General features: G+C 40.5%; 1 long non-coding RNA gene across 1 annotated transcript in view; it reads left to right on the top strand.

Moving 5' to 3' along the window:
* Window positions 1-1,441: 1,441 nt before the first annotated feature.
* The window catches only part of LOC311438443, a 130,905-nt gene continuing 105,047 nt past the window's right edge, over window positions 1,442-27,299 (top strand). The window contains exons 1-2 of the long non-coding RNA XR_014694104.1: window positions 1,442-1,504; window positions 1,899-2,011. This is a non-coding gene — a long non-coding RNA (uncharacterized lncRNA). The remainder of the gene's footprint in view (window positions 1,505-1,898; window positions 2,012-27,299) is intronic.

Genomic DNA, 27,299 nt, shown 5'->3' on the forward strand with positions numbered 1-27,299 from the left:
TTTAACTTTGAGTCATTTCAGTTTTCTGTGTACGAAGGCATTTTTCCGGGACCATCTGAGCCAATCTACCAGATCAGCACTGTCAAGAAGTGGATTTTAACTGTCCTGCACCCTAACGCCTAGCCAGTCCCAGCTCTGTACATCTATCATTGAACTTATAATGGGGTCTGGCTCCTGGTGAGTGATTCAGTTAGTCAATTCAACGCACTTATCTACAGAAAGTAGATCAGGAGAGGGGGAAAAAAAGGGAAGGGAAGGGAAGGGAAGATATTTCTTTGCTGAGTTACAAGGGACATATACTGACACCAGAGCCACTGACCCAACAGAGGGGACCCTAGCAGAAACTGTGCAGCTGAGGCAAGGCAGAAGGAAAGAAGAGCTGGTGAGGAGGAGCAGTTAGGGCGAGTGAGAACACCCACTGAACACCCATCTCCTTTTGTTAGGAGTGAGCTGTCAGACATAGTTTTGTGCATGATTATTGGTTAGCCTAATAGTTTGCTATGGCAGATAGATGGAGGTCTGTTTCCCCCTCCTGCCTATGTTCTTCTGCATTTCACCTTGTGTTGACCTCCTCATTTGTCCATATGGAAAGGAGATTCAATAAATAGAACATCAGAAAAATAAGAAACTTTTCAGCAAAAAGAAGTAGATATCTTCTTGTCAGGTTGATGAATTGAATCAGCAAGGTGTGAACAGATAAAAAATGTCAAAGGAGTTGCAGCAGAGGAAGGGGCAAAAAAGGGAAAAACAGGGTAGTGGAGAGAAATGGAGTGAGAGCAGAGCAAAACTGCACTGCCCCCATCCTTTGATGTCCCCCAGAGGGACCACCCCAGTGATCCAATCCTATTTGTCTTTCCCTCTTTCTCATGTCCTGAATACTAGTGATCCAATTTTTTTGGAGAAGGACTTAAAGAACAGTTTAGGAACCAAATCTAAACATTCTTGGGAACCTGGGGATGTCCTAGGAATTTCATAAATGAACTTTACTTGGATTCCCCTTCTCATAGGAGGCAATTTCCATCCAGCAGTGATGAGAAACTTCCAGTGCTCTAGGGTCAGCCTAGGTCTTTCCTTCTCTAGGACCAATTGCATCTCTCTGTGCTCAGCTGGACCTTATTTACAGGAGAGAACCTCATATTATCCTTATCATATATAAAACATTAGGGATGATGAAACAGAGCTCCAAAAACATTTGTTGGAAGGAATTATTTAGAGGAGTGAAGTTCAGAGTTTATTAATAGAACTGTATCAGATCACAGCTCAGAATTAATGTCATTTCTGCTCCCTTCCCAATACCCGCTTCCCTTAGTACACATCTTCAAATTTGTACTTTACTTAGCAAGACCTAAATTTATATTTTTAAGGAAATCAGAGCTGCTCGTACTCTTCTAGCAGCTGATATTTCTGGCATCAGGATCACACTAGAAAGCTGTGGCTCTACACTGGGATCTCCAGAGGCTTATTACAGCATGTTGGCCACTAAGTCCATCTCTCCCTTGACAGAGTACATGCTTGGAAGTTGTTCTTTTGCTAAAAAGCTGCACTCTAAACCTCCCTAAAAACAAATCATTTTTCCACAGGATAAATTTCAGGGCTATGTTTTTTTGTTTGCTTGTTTGTTTTTCTAAAACTATCACAATTTCAAAAACTTTGCTTTGATCTTTGAAATAAAGCTTAGAGGAAGGTGTTTTTTTTTTTTTTTTCTTTTCTTTTTTTTTTTTTTTCAATAGGTAGAAAGGGAAATCCCATATGCCAGTGAATTGTAGGGTTCTGGGTGAAGCATGGACACCCTGTTGTTTCATTTCATGTCTTAAATTTTGCTTTGTTTTTTAATTCCAATAACTCTACAATGATTGCTCTATGCTGTTTACATTTTTTTTTTTTTTTTTTAATTTCAGGGAAACAAATTTTTCTTCACACTGATATATTTTTGAATTGAAATAGGACAGCCTAGAGAACTGGCCAGCAAGGAACACTTGGCATGCTAGGAGCTGAAAACTCAGACATTCAGGTAAGCAACACAGGAAAACTTTTAATTCCCTTTACTAGACCCACGCAAATATTTATATCTGCTGTGGAGCCATTTTCTTTGTTCCTATATAGACCTTATGTGTTTTTTGTCTACTCACTGGGGCAAATTCAGAGGATCAGCAGCTAATGCACTTGTCTGTGGCAATGTCAGTATCCCTTTTTGAAACAGGTTTAAGCAACTGTACTAGGAAATTCTGGAAATCTCTTATTGGAGCTTGTAAAACAACAGCTTAGATGAGTTTCTTTACTTGAAACCTAATTTTGCATTGATGAGTTGACTTTGTAGTAAGCTGTCTGTGTATCTCTGTGCTTAAATAATTAGTCTTTTAAGATTTGGCTTGTCACAGGTGTTTCAGGAAGGTGGTGGAATTCACTCTCCTGAGCATGGAAACACGTCAACACTGTCCTTGCATACTACTGCTGCTGAAATTAGTGAGTTTATCATATTCATATCCACCCTTCTGATCTCACAGAAAGAGCTTTGCTGTGTTACTCCTGGAGTGGCTTAAACTTCATAGGAACTTGTGCTTACTTGCTTATTCTTTGAAATTGCAGATTTTGTGAACTCTGAGATATAATCAAGGTTGATTTCAGTATTCTAATGCCTTGAAATTGATACTTATGGGTACAGAAATCTGTTAGCCTGGTCACAGCATGAAGTCTACTATTAGTGTCACATGCAAGCTGGTCTTTGCATATGGACAGAATTGCATTAGGGGACAATTAAATGATATCGGTTTAGACCAGGGACTTTCCTAAGCAGATAGCCTTTAGTGCTATTGTGTTTTTTAAACATCAGGTTAATTGAGAACTGCTGTATATTTAATAGGGGGGCCTTTGGGATATAGCTACAAGGACTCTTTGTTGTGCAGCAGTCCATTAGGCGGAAACTGCAATTCTGAAATGGTCATATAAATCCCAGGAGGCGCAATCATTAATGGGACACTAAGCTCCAATTAAGGGCATGGCCCAAAAGACCAAGGTGGAAAACATGGTCCTTAGCATCTGTCCCAGAGGATCCCTCTGATCCAGCTGCTTGATTTCAGCTGCAGAAACATAATTGCAAAGAGCAAAATATTTACTCTGAAAAAAAATCATACTTTTTGTTGTCTGGAATGTAAATAGGAAAACAAACCAAAACCAACGAATCTTTGCTATGGAATTCACTATTCAAATCAAGGCTAGAAAGATAAGATGTTAGAAGATGTTAGATTGAGCATCTCAACAGGTTTATATTCAGAATCTATGAAGACCTTTTCACTGTGACACTGTTTAAGTTTTGTTCCTGATTTGTCCTCAGAGTTTGGTGAGATGCAGCTACACACTTTAGTTAATGTGCTGGTTACTTTCTAAAGTTACTGGGTCTTACGACCTGCTTCTGTGTCAGATAGACAGATTTTCTGGAAAGTCGTAGGTACACATTTTCCAAGAACATTGGGTCCTATGAATTGAACAGAGGATCCTGCATGACTGGTGTTCTTTGGAAATTTTATCCTTGATAATTTCAAAAAGTCTTTGCAATTGACTTAGCAAATCATTTATTGCTTCATGTGAATACCTTCTGCTGTCTTTGTCTGCTTGTAATACACCACTTTCTCTGAATGCTCTCAGATATAACCTCGTTGTTTTTCCAGCTACACAGACCATCGGAGTGGGATGTTAATTAATATGACACCATGGAATTCAGTTTAGTGAAGTAACAGAAAAAAGGAAATTAATTTCAATCATTGACAAACTTGTCAATTTAGTTGTATTGATTTTTTGATACTTCTACAGCACATGGCAAAGTTCATACATTGTGAAATACATCATTATTATTGGCTTAGTCTGCTGGATGTAAGTAGACTTATTTTTTCAATAAATTGACATTCTTTAAGTGTATGAAAATGCAAAATTATGTAAGTGGCTTTTATTACTATTTTTAATATAATATCAATTTGCTGTCTTGAATGGTGATTCTCAATCAGGGAGTTATTTCCCAATGCCTAAAAGCCAGCTGTTTTCATAGCAATCTGAAAACCACAGCTTCTTGGCTTTGTAAAGTTTATTAGAAGAAAAGCAGGTGAAGTCAGTTGTTAATAGATGCTGGCCTTGAGCCTGCAGGTAGGAGCTGGTGTTCTTTAGAGGCTCTGGGGCCCCCTGAGGCAGGTGTGATCGCCAGTGCTTTGGATGAGAGATGCTGTTAGAGCAGCGCATGTGGAGCAGTCTCCAGTCATCTCCTTCAGGGCTGTGGTGTCAAGCCGAACAATTAAGCAGAGCCCTCTCTTTAAGAGTACAGGTCAATCACAAAATGCTCTGTCTCTGTGGAGTTTTAGAAAGTAGTGTCCAATACTGTTTTTTAGTTTTGTCAGACTCCTGTGATGGAAAATAAAAAATAAAAAAAAACACAATTGTTTTGCCGAGTCCAACTCTAGTGAAAATATATTGAAGGGGTTCTGATTAAATTCCTAATTTTGGTCTGTCTCTTCAGAGCATATATAAGAGTGAAAAGCCTATATTTGACTTCTGTGTGTAAGTTTCCAGCTTTTTAAATGCAGTACTCTCATATTCCCACCTGAGGTCATTAGCCACAAGGTAGGTTAAAAAAAAAACTTTGAAGGATGGATATAGCTGCATACAAGCCCCAGCAATCTGCATTCATGTTTATACTGATGCTTCTGAAACTCATCGTGTTACTCTGTTAAATCTCAGAACTACAGAATGCAGTGCTCGTCTAAATTTTCGCATATATATATATATTTTTTTAATACTTAGGATTGCCAGTAATAGAGGGAGAGAAAGCATGTATTTCTGATGAAAATCCAATTGCTCTGAATTCCAGTATGTGGGACAGTTTGTATCATTTGAGATTTTTTTTTCCTTTGGAGCATCCTTAAACACTGTTTCAAAGTCAGTAAAATACACATCAGCGGCTGGGACAGCATTAATGCAGAGGGGAGGGGACATGTAGTTAGGAAGCTAAGTCCTAAACACTTGAGGCTGAAAAGATTTTTTTTTCTCCCTCAACATTAGGTGTATAATAATGGAACATTTTTCTTCCATATAGGAGAATGTGTTTAGTTGTTGATGGGAATTGTTTGGTGAATTTTAGTACTTCAGGCAATTGCAGTCTTTCTACACACTACACAACAATTCAAAAAAATCAAAATGCACATTTCTGCAGAATTTAATTTCAGAGCATTCTCTTTTCCTGAAAATTCACATCTTCGTGCATTTGCTGTGGAACTATTTGAGCTTTTTCATTGAGAAATTAGCTTTCTTTTTGGCAAAAATATCAGCAAAGAAGCCAGGTCTGATAGAATCTCTAAGTTGCAATCCAATTATTTCAGTTGAAATCATTTAGACCAGCTAGAGCAGTAGTAAGTCTTAAGCAAGACAGTGATGCTTCCTTTTTTTCAAAATAAGTTACTGACTTCAAGGCTGGAATTTCAAAGCAGCTGTGTGTGATCAGCTAGTGTTCAGTCCACCAGATTGAGATGGAGTTGAACACTTAGCTCTCTTACTTGCTCATTAGAGTCCTATTCTAACAATTTCTTCGTAATGTTGACAATGACAACATTTAAACATATGAAATAGGGGTAGAACTTTATAGCAGATATAAATAGAGAAACTGAGGCAGAACAGGCAGTGACTCATTCTGTCTTCTTGCACATGCTGAAGGTAAGATAGGCTCCATTTTCAGTCCTGGGCTTACAGTGTTTTTCCAAGATAAGAACATGCAGTGCTGTATTTTATCCTTAATAAGGGAGAATATTTGCTGTCTCATTTCTGAGGAGGGGTGTTCAGATTTAGCTGTGACAGCATAAGCAGCTGTAGAGGCAATGCTTTCTTTAGTTGCCACAGCTAAATCTGTCAGGGATCGTGAATCAGAGCCCTGAGGTGACGTAATTCACCCAGAGGGAAGGACTGCTGGGGGTGGTAATTTCTTTGCCATGAATTGCTGCTTTTGTGTGTTAATACAATTAGGCACCTACAATTAGTCAGTCCAAGGACATAATCTGTCCATTGACCCAGATAGCAGATTGGGCTCCAGGTCATCAGGCGTTACTTCATTACAAGGCTCTAATTATCTCCCTCACTTTTCCCTTCAGGACAAAATGGGTAGGGATACCTCTCAGGAATGTTGTGAGGCTTAATTAACATTTTTGTGGGGTCCTGAAGATGAAATGTTGGTTAAGTACATGGGGCCTGGATGACTTTTAGTGCCTAACTCCCACGGAAGTGCTCAGCACATGTGTGTTTCAGCATCAGGTTCTCAGTGTTAGCGTTAGTCACAACCTAAGGATGGAAAAAGAGAAGTGATTCAGTCTGCTCCTATGGTTCTCTCATCTCAGGCCTTCAGGTATAATGCGGTTTTCTGCAGTGGCAAAAAGAACCATACTTTGTTCTTTTCCACATGAACAATGGAGGGAGGGGGAGAACAGCAGAGTTGAATTCTCTTGTGTGATCGCTGACATAAGGCAAGGCCACTGTTGGCCTCTAAGATTTAGACACCACTTTTAAAACCTGCCCAGCAATTTCATTAGCAAGTCCTGGGGCTGTTGTGCTGTAGCGGATACAAGCCTGAGAAGGCACCCTGGTAAGCTTTTCAGCTGAAGTCCTCTCTGCTGCAGTAGGCTCCTCTGTACCGGGGACTCGTGCAGAGCCAGAAGGAAGTTTGCTGGCAGATCAGGGCTCAGAAACCTTAAAAACCCAAGAAACAAGCATGTGCAGAAGGGTACAATCAGCTATTCACGACTGAAATGTGTACATGTGAAACTACTCAGTAATAAGACATATTGAAAGTTGAATGCCAGCTACTGCATTTGGCCTTCCAGCTACAAAACAGGCAGCAGAGCAATGTAATCTAGACCACTGACACAATTGCACTGTACAATTAAAAGGCAATGAAGGACTTTCCTAAAAGCACGTTTGACACCCTGCTTTGTCATATTATTTATTTATTTATTTATTTTTTGTACTGTTGCAGGGATTTAAAAAAAATTAAATTAACTTTGTGCCAGTGCATATTATATTTGGACAAGGGACTAGATGAAATGATTAGAATAATAGCCTTAGAAAAGATCACATTTCCCCACTGTGCCAATGTATTTGACTGCATACAGCAACCCTTTTAGGCCACTGTTCACAGTGAATTGTAACAACTTCCTGCAAAGATCTAAGTTCTGCATCTTTTGAATGGCAAATTATTAGAACTAGGTCAGGTCTAAGAAGAAATAACCGTTTGAAGCCCACTTCTAGGGTAGTTCACATTAAGAAAGCTCTGCAAGCAAAATAAATATAAATTCACTTGGTCTTAATTACCATGCCTCAAAAAAAGAAGGAATGCATCGTATATGATTGCTAAACATTACAGGTAAACTACCACCTGGCCTAAGGGAACCCCTTGGGAATTTTCTGTAAGGTTTATCATTAGTTTTCTACTTTGAAATCAACCAAGCAATAGAAGGTACAAAAACATGAATGAAAAACATTTGGCAATATTTACATATCATTTTCCTAAAAAGCATTTTCCTGGGCTGGGTGGGGAGTATCATTATGGCAATTTTAAAGCTGAAACAACCAAAGCAGCCAGTAATATGCAGAATGCATAGCTACATTTTGAGGCACCTTTCTTGTTAGACTAAAATGTTCTTATAGCTCTCCAATGTGTTTGCAATCTTAATACTAATCTTTATTACATTTTATGTCAGAAATGTCTCATAGTGCAGAAGCTTTCTGTAATGTTCATGTCAGACCATGGACCAAGTTGCCTATGGTCAGTCATCTTGTACTTATTACTTATTTATTGTCCCCTTTGCCCCAACAAATCTTTTTCTTATCTTCTTTTTCATCTGAACTTCCTGTATTTGTGTGTCTTTGTTGTGGCTTTTGTGACATTTTACTTCTGCTGTATGATGTTTGTGAGTGCCTTGATTTGTTACAACAGAAAAAAATTTTCAAAGGAACCCAAGAAAAATTACAATTTTGGTAGGATTTTTTGTAGGATCACGTGCCTAGACACTCCCTTAGATATCTCTGAAAATCCTAGCCAACTAAGTTCAGATGATCAGTATGTCCTCTTTCAGCTCAGGTGTCTGTGACAAGCCACCTATCACAGACTGACTCCTCCTCAGAATAATGTTTGCTGGAACTATCACTCGCTGTGAGCTCTCCATGCGATTTGTTGGAAGCTCACAGGAGCTTCCTTTAGAAAGTTATGACAAAACACAGGGTAAATGCACTGAAATCTCTGGGGAGGGGTTATGTCATATGCGAAGACTGACCAAGCTAACCACTTTTATAAGGTTGCCTAATTCTTCAAGCTGTATGCTCAGAGTATTTGCCAAAACATACATACAGCTTGTTTTTTTCTTTCCTTTATTTTTTTTTTCTTCCAGAAATCAAGTTATGACAAATAACAACTGAAACCAGTGGAATGGATAGAAAATACTTGTGTATTTGTGTAGAATTCCCAGCCAAGCAGAACGGCACGAACGTACTTAGGTACAGTAAATATACACATATTAACAAGCACACACACTGAAAAAGATTTTTGTTTCAAAATAATCTTCATTACATGAGGATTATCATAATTGTCATTTCAATTGACTGATTTTAGTCTTTAAAAGAGGGTATAATAGCATTCACTGTCTGAGACTGAATTACTGTCATTATGTTAAAGGTGCACTTTATCACTTAGCTTTTCTCCATTATAAATGCTCATAGACGCACACCACTTTCTGCCGCTGCAAAACCTTCAAAACATAATATGACAAAGTTTTGTATCCAGACACTTTGTTACTAAAACTTTAGAACAAAGGAGTACTAAAGACAATCTGCCATTCCTAATACAACCACATTACCAAAAGCCAGGGAGGATATTTTAGCAATAGCAAGTTTCTGAATTCCTGCAGAAGAATGCAAACTGTTCACTGAGTTCAAAAAGGTATTTTGTGTGTCTTTTGCCAGGAGGCAAGACACAGAGTTGCTCTTCTGCTCAGAGCAAACTTATTAAGATGAATAGATCAAGCAAATATCAGCCCAAATGAGAGAAATAGCCATGCGATACTATCCCAGACTTGTCAAACTTTTCCTGCCGATGTTTAGATGAAAACCCAGACATTGCCGTGATATTAATCTGCCAGTGTATAAATGACATTTATCACTTCTACAATTTCTTTTGATCTGGTATCTTAAGACACTTCATATGTAAAAGTTCTCAACACATTGCCCTGTCATCTTGATACATATGGGACATCTTTTACTTCTGCAGGCACAGAAGAACCAAGTCTGGATATGTCAGTACAGCATAACACTTGGGCAGAGCTCTGTTGAAGTAAATGTCACTATGCCTGGAGTAAGAGGCTATAGAGAGGCATAAAGGTATAAACATCAGATCTAGAGAGATCAAGGACCAGAATTTGCCGGAGGAGCAAACCTTTTTCTTTAGGGGAAGAAGGGAGTCTCAATTCTGAGATACTCAAAAAGGGACAATTTAAAAGTACCTGGTTTTCAGAGGCTGTGGTCAGCACAAGAAGAGCTAATTATAAGAGTCACTTGAACAGTTCAGTTCCAAAAAATACTTTGAAAAGCCTGGTCTAAGTGCCAGGGTACTACAGGGCCTTGCAAGTTATTTCTAGAAGTGACAGCACTTCTTCAGTTCCTGTGACCTTTCCTGGACTATACAAGGGTTTCAAAGGTAACTAGTGATCCAGAGGACTTCCATTTTTGGTGCTCTGCTTGCAATTTCTGATCTACCTCACCTTTGGGAAATAGATACCTGTCTCTTGAAAATCAGAGTATTGTGGGAGGTTTAAAGTTTGTCACCCTAGTCGTTTCTGAACATTTCAGCCTACATTCTCCCACCCCTTTATGGGATTTTTTTCTTGTTGTAAAGTTTGCTTCTTCCTTCACAGTGATTATTAACAGATTTTTCTAAAATGCCCAAAGCAGCACACTTAGGTCAGAAGACAGAAGCTAGCATGTTTTGTCTGCCAGCTTCTTCCCTTATTTATCATATAACATTTCCCTTATGTATCCCCAGGTGATGCACAGGTCTAGTTCCATTGTTGCTTTGTGGGGCAATAAGTAGGTTCTTGCCTGGAAACAGACAGAGTTCAAAGGTTTTAGAGAGAGAGAGGAGATTCCCTTATTTCTTTTTTAATCAAAGGACCTTGAATAGAATATAGAAAGAATTCATGGACATTTAGAAATACCTATCATAAGAAGAATTTGTGGCTTTATGAAATATTTCTCTAGTGATTTTTTTTTTTTAAACTCAATAACGAGACTGTAAAATATCAATAAACAAAATTAATAGCCCTGTGAAAACACTTCAGGAAATAATACTGGAGTGGACTGAGGTGGTGTTAGGCGGACAGGTTAGTAGGCATTTTTCTTTAAAAGTATATGAATGAAACAGAGTAAAAAGATGTTTTCCTTTCTTTGGCAAGGTTTTTCACTGTATGTCATATTTAGCTCAGCTAACCTTGGGGCTAAGTGAACATTGCTTGGTTGGGAGTTTGAATTCAGTCAGAGAAATGTTTGGGTGTTGGCACACTGTGTCACCTGAACCTGAAAAATTAGGATGGAAACCCTGAAAGAGGTTTTCCACAGTGAGACATTATGTTGTCAGTCCTGCGTAGATGTTTAACACTATTTTTTTCACAGTCTTTTTTTTTTTTTCTTTTTTTTCTTTTTTTTTTTTTCTTTTTTTGGGGTGGCGGAGGGGGAAGGGGTCCAATCCAGCAAATAAGTTACAGGATAGGCAGGTAAAGGGCAAACCTCAGCTTAGGTAAGACTTTTGAGACTCCTGAAGGATACTTGGATCAAATGTAGTTACAGGATTTACAGAGAGAATTTTCCTTTTATCTAAATCTGATCCTCTTCTAAACTCCTGTACCATTTTTTGACCAAAAAAAAAATGGAAAAGGAAAGAAAAAAGAAGCTTTTATTATAGAGAAACATGCAGCCACTTAATTCTGTTTCTCAAAAGTTGCCCAGCTCTCTAATACTGGAACTGACCCTCAGATTTTCTGTATTTAACCAGGGAAAATTCATTTTGTCTTCAATAACTAATGAGCTGGGACTTTTACTCTAAATGTAGATCTCAGTCTAGTAGGAAAAGTATGGGAATGCGAAAGCACATCTGGTAATTGGAAAGATGAAAAAGGTAATAATAAAGTGCTCATTTTGAGGCAACAATGATGAAGATAATGGATGATAGCCAAGCAGGCCATATGCACTTGGCTAACAGAATTAATCATGGACTATGCAACGCAAAACAAGAAAGACAAGTACAATAAAACATTTAAAGATAAGAATGGATTTTAATTTTAGGAGCAGTATAAAACAATATGATAATAATGATGGCCAAGTTAGCCTTGTGATTGTACAATCCAAACAGGACACAAATTAAAGCTATAAATAATATTTAATCTGCAGTACCAATATATGTTAAAAAGTAATAATGACTAAAAATTATTAGAATTAATCAAATGAGGGGTGCTGTGTCTAGTATATTCAGAAGGGCTAAGGCAATCCTGATACTGTCACATGCAAAGTCAGGGTTAGAAATGGAAAAGGAATATTAGAAGTTTCTAACATGATTTAACAAAGGCAATGTCTGAAAATGTGAGCTAGTAGATTTCAATTAATAGAGGAAGACTTATTATTAAAGCTTTGTGATTAGCAGTGTAAAATTCTCGTAAAGCAATTTTTTAAATATCCCATCCTGAAGCCATTTTGCAACATCATCTGTCACTAAGCCTCTAGCTACGGCACCTAAGGGATCATGTTTTCTGTCGCTTGCTGTTACATCTTTCTGCTACATTTCTATATACTTGTATTTTAAATCATCCAAACAGTTTGTGTGTAACGAGCCCTCACCCAAGTACGGCAGCTGTCTGTTCAAGAATTTCAGGTGAATCTTCAAGGCTTACTGTTGGCCCAGAAGAGAACCTAATGAGAGATGGATGAGTGCCTTCCCCTCCCCTCAAATAACGGTATCCTTTGGCCTTTACTGAACAGAAAAAAATAATCATACTGGTACTAATAAAGAATACAACAGAATAACAAGTACTCTGTTGGTTACACTGAAATAAGAGATTTCTGTACAGCTTTCTGAATTGCGTGGCAAGGTCTCTTACGTCTGTAATACAAGATGCAAAAAAAACTTATGATCACAAATGAGTGACTATTAATTTGAACAATATCAAGTATGATTATGGCTGTGTTCTAAGCAGTCAGGTGCATTTAAAAAGGAGATTGAGTACCTAAAGGCAAGAACAAAGAAATCACGAGAAACTTGGAAGTTGGGAGCAATTACTGATTTGAATAAAAATAATAAAAAAGTAATAACCACAAACAATGAAAGGGGAGGTTGACAGTCAAGTTGCATCAATGTGTTTGCATGACAGGGTAACACCATTTCAGATGTAAAAAGAAGGATGGAACACAAATGCGTCTAGAAATATTGTTTCTGTCTCTATAAACAGGATAATACTGTACTTAATACAATGGTGAATGTGGCGGTACAAAAGGTATTTCTTAGGGCTTTTTATTTGTTTCCAGTGCTTTGTCTAATCATATTGTGCACATATATCTCTAAGACCTAAAATTTTAAATAACCTGAGTTTTACAAACACAAAGGATCATGCTAAACAGCAGTGAGTTCTTATTTCTAACCCAAAGAATCTTAAAAAAGGCTTGTATTTGATGGTAGCACTTTTTTTTTTTTTTTTTTTTTTTTAAAGTCAGGTTTATGTCTGAGGTATGTGCATGTTTATCCAAGTTTGTGCTTATTCGGTTGGTCAAATTCCTTTATGTGTCCCTGACTATGTGTCGCCTTTGCTTGCCGTGGACTCTCCTGATTATGGTGAGGGCAAAGATGATCAGCTGGAGACAGCTCCTAGTTGAACTTGGGCAGGAAGCCAACCATGTTGTCAGCAGATGTTTTGCGGTATGTGGGTCACTAGGAATAATCTAAGCGTCTTTTTTTCCCCCTTTTCAGTGCTGCACAGATCCTCAAGCTGACAATTTGACAGTAGAAGCATAGCTCTTCTACCCAAAAACTATTTGTTATATAAATTCAGTAAATTGTTAGCCCCCTTTGGGATTTCTGTAGCAAGCTGAACAACTGTTTTGTCAGAAAGGTGCATATGGGGTGTGTTCTCTTTTGCCATAGTAGCATGGTAGCATCCAGTGACCTGGATTGAAAACATTTATATTTCTTTGAGAGAGACTGGGCGTTGCATAAAACAAAGTGGTGACAAGTTCATGTGGACTGAAATCTATGCTTGATTTCTCATGACTTCAGTCTCTTCTGCTGGAAAGAGAACAGGAATACATCTGACTTTTTATACAGGTGCCATTGCAATCCCTTACAAATGACACTGGCATTCTTGTAAGCCCTCTTCTACCTTCCATGCCCCCCCCCCCCCCCCCTCAGTTATGCATCCATTTCTGTCAGTAATATACATACATTCATATATGTACACACATACATATATATGAAGATATTTCTCTGAGTGCGTTGCCTCGATGTGGTAATTACAGGAAAGAGAAATTCTCTTTGCAACGGGTGTCCCAGGGCTTTACAGAGGATATACTCATATCCTGAATCCAGTTTACTAAGAGCAAAGAGTGATAATGAAGAACGTAAACCACACAGTCTTTGGCCACAGATAATTATTTCCGTCTTGCACACTTGGATCTCTTCCCCTTTGGACTGATGCCTGGGACGGAGTCAGCCTGAGTCTCGAGCCTCTAATAAAGGACAAAAACTTTGTCGTGACAGTGACTCTGAATGAAGTAGTAAGCCTTTCTGCATGTCATTATCTGTTGTACAAAATTTGGCTAAAATTAATAAACAATTGCAAATGCAAAGCATTATTAGGCCTGGGTGGAGTCTGAACTAGGATTCATTCTGTTCCTCATCTTAGTAGCTGTTGGCCATCAGATTCTCCAAGCTCCAGCACCATTCCCCTGCAGCATCTGGATGAAGTGTGTAGTGAGGGATATTTTCATGTTGTCACAAGTACTCTGCGATGTGCAAATTGTTTTTCTTTCCTGGAGCTGCTTCCTAACTTCTTGGACAGGTAAATTGGATCTCCCAACATCCTCAGTGGTTTTTGTGTGGGTTTCCCCAACCCTTTGCTAAGATAAAAATAAATTTAATTTCAAACCTCATCTTTTTCTGCTGTAAATGATTAAATGCATGCACATGAAGGAGGCGGAGGAAAGACTCGGTGATTTGTACTGAAGTGTTCTAGTGAAACAAGAAACCCGTCTTGAAGGAAATTGTGTTTCTTTGAGGATTTTTCACAAACTCATGCCATCAGCAGGATCATCCCTCCTGAGGTTTCTTCACCATAAAATGTTTAGACTGACACTGTGGCCATTAGCTGAGAAGTAGGTTTTAGTGTCAACAAGTGCGCACAATCTTGTGTAGCCCATGCTCGGAAATAGATGGAGATTTCAGATGGAGGCAGCTGCCTCGATGGCACCGCACTCACAGGCCGTGGGATCTGGGGAGCAGGCGCGTGACTCAGCCCAAGGTGGTAACAGTCATTAAGAGGGCTGTGAAACCACTGCGCACAGGTTTCTCTGGTAACCAGTGTACATTTTGTATGAAACTTGCCTTGGCAATAGCAAGGCTGGATAATTAGGCTCCCCCGTCCATAGGAGGAAAAGGAAAGCTTATCCTGGTAAGAACTTCAGCATCCATCCTTCTTGCTGAGCAGCAGGGAGGTAAGGAGCCGTGTCAGACACAATAACTACTACTTTTACAACAAACCCATTTTACTAGACAACTGATGAAGTGGGTCTATCAACCTGCTAGGCCAGACCTCACCATCACTTTGCTTTTTGGATCACCTTCAGCTCTGCTGTACCACGGAAAAGCTACTGAAGAACAGAGCTGGTGGAGCTCCGTGCCAGGATGTGTGTCACCCCTCGGTGCAGGATGTGTCCAAGCTGTGGGAATAGCCTGGGGGGAGAGGCAGAAGTGATATGTGAGGGAAACACCTTCCTCCTGGCTGCGATAATGTGAAGGGAGAGGCTCTGGGGCCTCAGCCCTCCCGGGGGAGGGGAGAGTGGGAGATCCCATAGAAGGAAGAGCAGAGTGGGATGGAGCAAGTGGTGCTACTGTGGTGTTGTGTACAGGTCTGTTTGTGTGGTGGGTCGGTGCTGTGGGGGACCTGTGAGGCAACAGCTAACTCACCTCTGGGCTGAACAAGCCCAGCCCTCTGAGGAGAGGCAGAGAGACATGGGCCTGTCCAGCCTGGAGATGAGGAGAAAAGTAGATTCGGGGGGATCTCATCCATGTATACAAATATCTGAAGGGAAGGTGCAAAGAGGATGAAGCCAGCCTCTTTTCAGTGGTGCCCAGAGCCAGGACAAGAGGCAATGGGCCCAAATGGGTGCACAGGAGGTTTCCTCTGAACCCCAGGAAGTGCTTCTGTGCTGTGTGAGTGGCTGAGCACTGGCACAGGCTGCCCAGAGAGGCTGTGGAGTCTCCTGACTCAGAGATCTCCAAAAACCACCTGGACATGGTCCTAGGCAACCTGCTCTGGGTGGCCCTGCTTGAGCAGGGGTTGGAACAGGTGGCCTCCAGATGTCCCTTCCCACCTCAGCCATTCTGTGATCCTTTGGTTACACTTTCCATTTGCTCCCCTGTTCTCACTCCAGAGTATCACCCAAGGGGAGAGTTCATCCCAAGGCAAGCTGTTCCCCCTGCTGATTAAAAAAGCCCAGCAATCAGGAGGGGTCTCCTTTCCACCAGTTACGAGGTTGTTGTCCCCCCACCCTTCCCCTTTCTGAGTGTAATGCAGACTGTGAGAGCAAAATTTCAAACCTTACGGTACTGTAGGCGCTCTGTGTATGTAGAGAAATTGGAGGATTAAGAGTGAGAATGACTGAGTGGTAGAGCCTTGTATAAAAATGACAGATGCCCTGGTTTAAAAGGTGACAATTTGCCTATGCAGTGAAATGGTTCTGTCAAGGCGTCAGGAAATTTGGGGACTTGAATGCAGAGAAGGAAGCATTTGAAAATGCAGTCTGCCTTGAGCTTCTGAAGTAGCCTCTGAGCTCCAGAACTGATGTTTTGTAATTTTGCCTTATCATCTGCTTGGGTTTATCATGGTGGTAATAGGGATAATGACAGAGAGTCAGTCATTTCCACTTAGATGCCAGTTTTTAAGTAATAATAAGCTCACAGCGGGTTCGATTTGGTCTGTGCTGAGAGTACCTGGGGTTATTTTCCCTTTGCTTTCTCATGGTAAATTATCTCAGCCCACCAGGGCCAAGCTGATTTTCTAGCTGTAAAAACAGAGAAGACGAACATGCAGCAGCGCACTGTACACTTAGCTGCTTCCTTCTTTGTTGTTTTCTTTATCTTATTTAGGAAGAGAAAATTCTCTGAGCCACCCATTATGGTTTGAATCCAGGTCATAAAAAAAAATGTAAACTAATAGTGGACTGTCTCCCCTAACCCCTTCACCCCATGCATCTCTCCTCTGTATTGCAATCCCTAATGGGAACATTTAAAACCAGTGCTTATGATAATGTCCTTGTTCCCATGGACACCACAGCGCTGCAGAACCAAGATTAATGGAGGACCATTGAGACTGGTCCTAAAAGATTGTCCCTCTTGTGTATTATGGTCTGTCATGCTGCATCCATTAGCAGAGGAGCGGAGGGTCCTCATCGTGTTGGTATCACTGGGACCAAATCGAGCTACTGCAAGATGGCATTTCCATAGCACATCAACAGATCATTTCACCACTGCTTAAGGCATCGTAAATTGGACTTATAGCTCAGCTGCTGGCATAAATAAGTCCCTTTGATAGTTAGTGGAAGACGTTATGACACTCCAGGGTACAGGAGGGGACATTGGCACTGTCATTTTTTTTCTCCAGCCCTGGCACCCTGGTGCCTCTGATCTTTCTGAAGATTCAGGGCACGCGCTCTTCATTACGGTTTGGGCACCAGGGACTTGTTTTTTTTGCAAGATTAATGAGCGCCACGGAAATTCTCCAGCGCATCTCGATAATTAAGTCTTTGTTTATCAAAAAACAAGTTATATTAGGAGCAGAAAATTCGCAGTAATTATTCATAATTCTAACAATTCAAGTATAGCTACCTCATTTGCCTGGGTAATTCTGCTTTTTAATTTCTTGCATACATTTGCATATTAATTTTGCCCGTCGGCTGCAGCAGGCTTTGACAGTTTGTTACTATGTGATGGTTTTCACAGGGGTGCGACTCAGTTGGGTGGCATTTCGACTGGGTGCAATGATAAATTATGAATTTTCTAATTTGCTGCATAATGAAGTAACCCCTTCCAACCCAATTAAAAAAAAAAAAAAAAAAAAGCAAAGATGGTGTCTTTTAAATAATATTTCCCAGGTATTTCGTCTCTCCGTTTTTGTTGTTGTTGTTGTTTTGCAAGCATGTTTTTTCACTTAAAAAGCAGATGACTGCATTTGCAGCCTTTCAGAATGACTGTGCCTTTCCATACATCAAACATGATTCATGATTCATGTATCCCCAGACTATATTCATGCTGTAAATTGGCCACTCCTCAACCCTCAGGGCAATCACGGATGATAGCAAAGAAGTCCTAGTTTCTTCTCTGATGTCCAATTTGGGCTGTAGTGATCTGTGTGTATGAGTCTGTCTGTCTGTGTGTCGGGGAGCAGGGATTTCAAATGAGGGAAATAAATGATGTGTGTTTGTTTTACATACTTACTCAAGAGGCTGTACTGTTGTAAATTAACTGCTAAACTACTGTGTGGGTTTTCTTCTAATTTCTTAAAATGGTTGTGGAAATAAATGTATATGTATTTATTACTTCAGCATTGCAGAAAAGGATCTGTGGAGACTTAATTTGTGGGTGAGAGATAAGGGATTTTAGTTCAGTGTTGGTAAGTGTGTTCAGTACGTTTGGTAATTTTATGCTCATAATGCAGCACTTAGAAAAGCACAAGTATTGCTGGGTAAAATTTGTGGTGTTTCATTATACAACTGCAGACGGGCAAAACAGTTTAGAAATACTGTAGGCCTGATGCCATCCCGACTTTAAAGAATCTGAAATAACCCAGCCAATCTGTTTAGCATGATGCAAATACTGTAATTATACAATTATGCTGCATTTTTAATAGAGAACAATTCCTATACATTTTGTTGTCTCTTAAAATTCTGCATTATTAAGAAACCGAGCCACGATTTTATCGGAGGCTACACCACAACCACATGGCAGTAGATCACGGAGGATTTTGACATTAATACCCCACAATCAGGCAGCGGAGAGCACACAGCACTAACGTAAACCGACCACAAAGTGCAGATTACATAAGATTAATTCTGCACGTCCCCATAAGGCAGGCGCGGAGCCCTCTGTGCTACCATCGCCCAGCCTGGCAGCGCACCTCACGCAGCTCTGACACCGCCTCGCACCGCTACAGCAGCGCTGCAAAGTGCCGAAAGCCGCTGTTTGCTGCTTCGAACATTATTATAATACACAGCACACGATGTAAGCCTGGCACAACTGGGCAGCGCAGAGCACAGTGATATTATAGCGTAATCACACAGCTAAAATTCATGCCTACAGTAGAGAGCAAACAGCAATAATACTGAGCACAAAGCAGCGCTGTCATAACATATATTAGAGGGGTTCAGCACAGGCACAAAGCATGGTGGCATGTTGCATGTTTATACATTAAAGAGGAAGTGGGCTGCGCTCAGGTGCCAGCTGCGTGGGCCCTGTATGTGCGCCCCACACCACCAAGGGCACCTACAGCCACAGCACCACAGTGAAACGCAGGCGGCAGCACCCATACACAGCTCGCACTCCTCTGGTGCCAAATGTGGACCCACAGCACAAGTCCATAACAAAACCAGAATAAATGCCTGACATACGTGCCCACTGCTGAGTAACTTGATGGTGTTGTGCTACTACAACACAGTTGCAAAACACTTTGCCTTGTATTGTCGTAACTCATGAGCGATAACTCATTGCAAATGTACCACAATAGCCTACTAGACAGCACCTTGTTGTTGCTTTGTATTAATTATGAGAAAATCTCCCTAAATTATATATTAGTGGAAAATGTGGCTTTGTCAAAATGAGGGCTTTCCATGGGAATGCCTTGGTTTGATGGCATTTTAATGTTAATGGTTGCTAACAGGTAGATGCTTACAGGTAGGAAGTAATCCACTCAGACCTTTTTCATTCATACATGCCTTCTTAGCTTTGATTTTTTGTATGATCAACAAGTTTTTTAATTAATCGGAATTGTCCAAATTAATGTTATTTAAATAGCAACGGTCAACCTGAAATTCCATCCCAGTTTAACTTTGTGGCAAATGTATGATTCTGATTAGGAACCTTTTTTTAATTTTTATATATATATATATATATATATATATATAATTTTTTTTCTGTGTGAAACAGGAAGTCCTTTCTCCGTCTTTTTTAAAAATGCCAGCACAAAACCCTGGCAGTGCCTTGGTGATGCTGCCAGTAATGTCATGAAGTCAAATGCCAAAAATGTCATGAAGTTTCTTGACACCATGAGTAGCACATGATTACCACTGCCAGGACAGGATGTGTACTGTCCAGCTGTGAAGTATGAGGAGTAGTGCTGCAATGTGGTGTTCAAAATGCAAAGTTTAGCTGTTGTGGTCTTACCGAGATGCTATTTCTACATTCTGCTTTGGCTGGGGACTCTTGGTCTGGAGGGGTCTGTAGGTTGGGGTGCCCCGTGTGTGGGGCTGATGTAGCACAGCAATGGGAGAGCTGAAGGGAAGCTGTGTACTGCTGTAACATGTCACAGCCTGGTTTTTGGTGTCTGCATGACAAAACATTACAACGGTGTAAAGACTGATCATTAAGTGCACGCTAATTACATCAGCCTTTGACTGAAAATGTTGACGTGCCCCAGTAAAGTGCACAGTTAGTACACAACAATTAATATTTATCTAATCTGATTTATATTGGGGCTTTCTGTAATGCCCATTGCTGCATCGTCTATGCTGTGATCAAACACAGCAGACATTCATAGCGAGAGATCTTCCCAGACTTCAGTCTCTTTCCTTCCCTCATTCTCCTTCACTTTGTTATTTATTATTATTCAAATTTATACATCACTAAACAAAAGAGCACTCATCCCAAGCCACTGATAAACTCTTAAAAATACATCTCATAAAATGAGCAGACTCCATAATTATCCATGGAAAAAAATGCAACAGCAACCACATGACTACACTAAATTTAATCAAAATCACTTAGAAATCACCACCAGAGTTCCTTCCAACCATATTTTGCTCAGCTTTTGCCAATGAGCTATACAGAAAAGACTGGTTTTGCACTGACACCTGAAGGCTGTTTTGAACCAAAAAAAATATCAAATAGATTTGAAGGAGCAGAGCCTGGCTGAGAAATGCCCTTTCCCTTTTAGTAGCAATAGCACATCCATTGAACTAGCACACACACCAGTTTGGGTGTATGGCAACACTACTGGATGAGCAAGGGTGACTCAAGAAAAAGAATTAAAAAAATAAAAAATTAGTTAATTCTTGAGTGAGGACATAGAACCAATAGTCCTACATGATCAGACAGTAATTTAAAGCCAGACTCAGACACCTTACATCAGCAGCGAGCTTCTGCTCTGAACTATAGGTCATGGTTGTTTCAGCAGCTGCAGTAGAGGTTAACCTGTGCCTTCTTTCACAAAAAGGAAAAGTCCAGGATGTCCTGGTCAGGAGAGGAGGCACTGGCATGTGTATGGACCGACCTTCAGCCCTGGTTAGAGAGGTTAGGATTTTGTTCTCAGACATCTTCAGAAGAGAGCAGTGAACTAGTAAGGAGAGGTCTCTGTGTGCTTGGGTACGGCTAAATGGTATGAAGAGGCTTTTGAGGCATAAAACTTCCTGGGATGGTTTTGGAGGGCTTTCTGTTATGGAGAAAGCCAAACTTGGGATAGTCTTATCCCTTTGGGAGTGGTTCAGGATGGGGATTAGCCTAAGGGCCAGGCCATGGTTCCTTCCTGGAAAGTGAGCTGGAGGTCCAAAACAGAGCCAGAAGTGAGATGGTCATCAGGCACTGGGGCCGTCAGGGATCCAGTGCTCCAGGGCACTCTCTGACCTGCTTCTCTTTATCTTGTACCCAAATTGCTGGAATATTTTCCTGATTTTATGAATTACTTTTCCTCTACTTGTGGAGAAAGGTTAGCGGGTTTGACATTCACTTAAACTTGTTCCTCACTATTTCTTGACCTGAAATCTGTTTTCAGAATTGGCTGCGAGGTGAGCCTGCTTTAGGGATTTAACTGTAGACCATTCTTTCATGGACCATTTCTTTTCCCAACACCTTAAGCCCCTGTGTTTGACTGTTACAAATGCTTCACTGTGTAGCTCACTATAGGTGTTCCAAATAAGCCAGCCTTTGAGGAAGTTAAATGCATTATATTCCCTTTATATATTCCCCGTATTTGAGAGGTGACAGAGATTGTTCTGTTCATGTTTCTGCTTTTGAGGGGTTCATACAAGAGTGAAGACAAACCCCAGGGCAGCTGGGTGGTGGGAAAGGGCCTCTGTATGCTTCCAGGCACCTCATCTGCTACTCGTCTACCAGGTTTTCTTACTAGTGGTGGGTATTTTGCCTGGAAAAACAAATATCTATACACCGTTCATATATAAAAATTTAAAGAATGATTTCCCACTTAAAATTAAATCTAACTCCACTATTCTTGATAAAAGAGATCAGCAGTATGTGTAACCCATCCATTTAATCTCTATCACGTTGCTCCTTTATTCACCTCTGGAGAGGTGTGCATCAAAATGCTCCCCTAACACAGGCAGCTAGAGAAACTTGTCCTTACAACATGAAGAGTAGAAAGTTGTGTATTTAGTGCAGCAGGATATTAAAAAATGCTGCTGAAAAATGTTGATGCATAAGTGAAGTTCTGTAACTGTAACAATACTTTTTTTCTTTAGGAAAATTTTCACTATTATCCGAAACTATTGAATAATTACTAATTCATTAGTTAAATTAGATTTTAAAAGCTCCTTCTCAAATGGGAATGTGAATAAGTGGAAAAATAAGAATTTTCATTGCCATAATAAATCTGAAATCTGTTATAACCTGCCTAAAGCCAGAGTATCCTTGAGCCAGTGGCAACATTTCAGATAGTCTTACCCCAAAGAAACAAGACCTTGTACATTATTCCCAGCTTCCTAAAGCTTTAACCAGGAGGAACTGCATCTTGTTTGCTTTTGTGTATGCAATTATTGCCTGCTGGTTTGACTTGCTATTCTTTTAGCCATAGGAAGTGCTCACTCCCCCTCTAGGATGAGTACACAAATAATTTCCCTCCTCCTGTAGAAGTAAGTAAACTGAGGCAAGGATCAATGAAGTTTCTTGCTTAAATACACACAGCAGACGGAAAACAAGTCAAATACCTAGCCATGTGGTTTAAAATGTGAAAGGGACAAACAAAAAACATCTCTTAAAAATCATTACCAAGTCTGTGAAGTGATTTTTCTGAAGTTGAACTGGAAAAGGATGCTGAGTCCAGGTGGCCAAGGCTTGGACACAGCGCCTACAGCCGGGCTTCCCTCCCCTGTCCTCTGTCAGCTGTGGCCAGTTCCTGGGTCTGGAGCTGAGTGTGCCTTGCAAAACACCAAATTATAACCTGCAGAAGGTAGGCTACCCTGTTCAGAATAAGTTCTGCAGGGTTAGTTTTGGAAATGTTGACTACTTTTTTGTTTGTGTCGCTGGTTGTGCTGTTCGCCTCCATTAAATATTAGTGTTCCCTAAAAATGTGTCTCAGTTTTTCAAATAAAAAAGATTTCAACCAGTTATCAATCTGTAGTAAAATGTAATTGGCAAATCAGACTGGGATGATATGTTTTCTCATTAAGAATTTTGTTTTTACAATCGGCAAATTTATTTATTCATTTATTGCTTTCCAAATTAAGCGTGGGTATTCTGAAAAATTTAAAAAAATGAGAAGTCTGGATATGAATCGCCAAAAGAAACTGCTTAGTTGAAAAAATTGCATTTTCCATAAAAGTGTCTTAACAAAATAAAACCTTCTACCACATTTATTAACTAAACAATAGTTGTAAATCATCTTCAGTGTGACAACAATAAATATATGTTAATAATTATTAATGATTAGATATCAGTGAAGGGACTGAAAACTTTTTAAAATGTCTGTGTGAAAAATATGCAAGACAGCAAGTTCAGAACCTAAAGCTATAAATACTCAAGGGAATAGTTATTTAACATGTGCTGTAATTTGCACTATTTAAATCTAATATTAGAGCTGCGACTTTTTTATGTCAAATCTAGAATTTCTTCAGTGCTTTAGCAATGTTAGAAAAAACTGGTCATTTCTGCATTTGCTGAAATAAATTATACTGACTTTTATAATCATGATAGGTAGATCTAATCCATATTACCTGAGATCTTTCTCAAAATGTCAGTAGGACATGCAAAAAATGCTTTCATTTTCTTACTTTCAGTAAAGACAAACTATATTTACATTTCTGTAATGAACTGCAAAGATGCAGTAAAGTTTGTCAAAAGGATGATATACATCGCCTTAACTCCCCTGTTAATAGGTTCAGTCCAGTTTATTTGTGATGTTGGGGGAAAAATTCAATAGGTAATTTTGTGTCATTTAGGGGAACCATGAATAAAATACAGGATGTATAATCAAGGAAGGGAAAGGAAGAAAAATAATAACTATTCAAGTAATTTTAGCCTGAGAAGCAAATAGATTCGACTGCAGTGCCCTACCCCCCTAACTGTATTTGTGTACACTGGTTCAGAGTTTAAGATTCAGATAACACTCAGTATTCAAATTTGTCGTAAGCCATATGTGCAGGTGAGAAATTGCAACATTTTGAACTGTTTAAAATTCATTTTATTTGAAACTGTGCTTCAAAACCAGAACAGTCCTGCTAACATTCCAAACGTCACTCGGCGCTTTAATAATACAGCTCCAGATATTTCGAGCAGAGCTAATTTTAAAGTACAGGTAGTTAGCTAGAGTTTAAACCCCTTACCAACTAAACGAGTTGCCTGACATTTACAGCAAACTTGATTATGTGACTTGCTTTTAGCCGCGCATTACATGCATACCGTTGCTTAATTTTATTGCATTTATAATTGGTACGGCACACACGGTGCTCAAAAGGAGGAAAAAAAAGGAACCATTTTAAATGAGTGCCTCTGTGGCAGTGCTCTGGTAGGGTGATTGGGTTTTGTTGCTGTATTAGTGTGTAAAAAGAACTGAACACAGGCTAGGAATGGACAATCCTATTATGCCATTTTTATATAAGATATAAACCTCAGCCCGTATATTGGCATCGTGGGGCTTGCTTATTTCACTGTCTCATATCCTTGATGGCCAATTCTGGAGGCAGTTGGGAACGAGGCAAGTTTTGTGCTGAGGCTAGGGCTCAATGGGAGGCAGAGCTGCTGGAATCTACACGAGCTCCATCCTGCCAAACTTCAGCATATCATCCTCCTTTCCCACCCAGTTTGCTAAAAGTTTTACAAGCCTATTGTTTCCTAGCCACCAATGATGTATTTTGGAATAACCTTTAATTTAGCACCCTGTCTTTATCAGCCCACAGTGCTTTTTGTTCTCCACAAAAGCAAAGCAGTGCTACTTGTTTGCTAACTTAAAAGCTGTGGCAATATTGAGGAGAGAAAGCAAGACAAACAAAACTGATTAGGGCAAGATTTGCTTTCAGAGAACCTATTTCTGTCACAGGGGGATGGATAAATAAAATAATGTTTCAATAATTTATGCGGTGCGCACATGAAAAACATTGGAAATCTGAAACAAAAACGACATGTAAAGAACGACTGAAGTTGATAACTGCTTTAATCAGTTCAGGTGATAATTCTAAACTAAATGGAAATATCGCTCTTATTTTCAGCTCCTGAACGGCAAGAGGCTTTTGAACACACTCTCCTCTGCCAGTCTTCTTTTCCTCACTGAAACGTGGGGCTGGGTGTGATGTGGCCGTGACTTGGCTGTGAACCAGGAGGCCACATGAGCTGGTGGTCAGGACAGAGCTGGAGGAACCAGGCCCCTGCACTTGGTCCTCAGCTCACAACTTGTTTTGGGAACACAGTGAAGCTCCTTCACTGCCCCGTGCCTCAGTTTCCCTGCCTGTAAGAGAGGTGCTGACCCACATCCCTGGTGGAAGGGATGTGCAGACCAAGCCCTGGGAGCTCTCTGACCCCTGATCTCCCCTCAGTGGTGAGGACCTCTGCCTCCTTGTCACTCCCTGAGCTCTGCGTGCCCACTGGGTCGCAGCATCCTTCCTCAGATTTCCATGTCGGCTCACTGCAAAAATAAAAAGGGAAGAAGTTGCTATGGCATCGACTTGGTGCTTGCAGGGAAGGCAGACAGGAGCGAGCGGGGCTGCTCAGGGCCTGGGCAACGGCAGGGCTGAGGCGGGGAGGGAGCTGGGGGTGCTCGGGGGTGACACCGGGGACTCTCACACCTGCAGTTGCACAGCCCCTGTGTGCCGGGGTCAGGGTCTGTCAGCCCTTGGGTGCACACACCCTGGCTTTTGGGCTCCGGCAGGATTTATGGGAGGCATGCTATTGTTTGGCAGCAGTTCTTTGTGCCTGCTTTCGGTGGCCTGCAGGAGGCAGGGGCAGGTCACTGTCACAGCCAGGAGGGGCAGGCCCAGGGCAGTGGCAGTGGCAGTGCTGGGAAGTTTGGGCACTGTGCTGGCACAGAAAGGTCGGGTCCCAAAAGGCTGGGCCTGGGAGGGCGCTGGCACATCACTGGGTGAAGAAGTTGAAGCCTCTCTTTCTGCCTCTCCCTCTCCTTCTCTCTTTCCCCTCAATCTCTGCCTGCCCCCCCTCCCGCCAGCCCTTTGTCGACACTTGATCATTTACATCAAGTTGACATTCGCAGAGTTTACTCAGGGGTCTGTAATTGTATTCTTTCACCGGTTCTGCATTACCAACCATGAAAATGGAATCTTATCATCCCTGACCAATTTTTAATGTACAAAATGATTTGGCCGAGGTTCAAAGGGAGTCACAATTGAAATCAGGTGAATGATACATGTAGGTTTTTTTTCAGTTTCTCCGTGCCTTGATTTGATTTTTCTCGTATGGCATACAGGGAGACGTAGCTTATATTTATGTGTGCGTGCGTGTGTGTGTGTGTGTGTACAAGCTATATAAATGCATGTATATACTCTGCGCATGTATCGATGCACTATCTGCCTATCTATATTTTGTGTACATATCACTCAAATTTACCCATTTGCAATGCAATGGATAACAATGACGTTTGCTCTAATCCCTAAAAAGCAATCAAAGAATTGGAACAGGGTTAAAGCCTGCTGATAGTGCACTGCGATTAATAGGACATTATTAAATAGCCCCCCTCCTTCAGCTCCTTTTCCCTCCACCCCCCTCTCCCGCCGTCTTGCCAGATGAAAAGGGGCCTGGGAGACAAAATAAATAAATAAATGAGGTTACATTTACATTATAAAGAATAGGGAAGAAAACAATAGGGAATCCTCCTCACTGAAAGGCATACCATCTCCAAAGGGACAGAGTCCTCAAAGTATGGGGGGGAAGGGGAGTTCCTGCTCTCAAATATCATTAGAATGTTTTTTATCTTTTGGCAGTTTCATATTGTGAATAATATGGACATTTATAACTCAGTCAAGCTGTTTCTTTCAAGAGTACAGTTCCTTAAGATCAAGGAATCTATCAACTTACATAGCTCCCTTAGCTATCTTATCTAAGTGCCTCACAAACATAAATGTATTTATCCACACAGTCCCTGGGCAGGAGAGAAATGTTCTTGTCTCCATTTTATAGATTGAGGAGAATGGGGAGGAGAATGGGAAGGAGATTGAAGGCCTCAGAACAGCTGCTGGGTTTGGAGGGCCTGGCTTGAGACACCCAGAACTTTCTTCCCTCTTCTGTAGGAGCTGCCCTCTGGTCTCCCTCTCAGATGCTAGAGACCTCACCTGTATTTCTGAGTGAAATGAATGTTTTCTGAAAGTTACACTCAAAAAATGCCACATGAGTCACTGGCTGTTTTGAGAACAGGTGACTTCCTTGATGTCATGCTAAGAGGTCTGTTCTAGTGAGGGAAGTGAATCTGTATTTTGTGTCCATATATACTTCATACATCAGACTCATAGCACAGAGAAAAAGATAAACCAAACCTGGAAACAAGCTTAAACAGATGTGCGAAGAAGTAAATCTTGTGGCTGAATTCTCA

The sequence above is a fragment of the Aythya ferina genome (genome assembly GCF_964211825.1).
Source record: "Aythya ferina genome assembly, chromosome: 5".
Taxonomy (NCBI): Eukaryota; Metazoa; Chordata; class Aves; order Anseriformes; family Anatidae; genus Aythya; species Aythya ferina.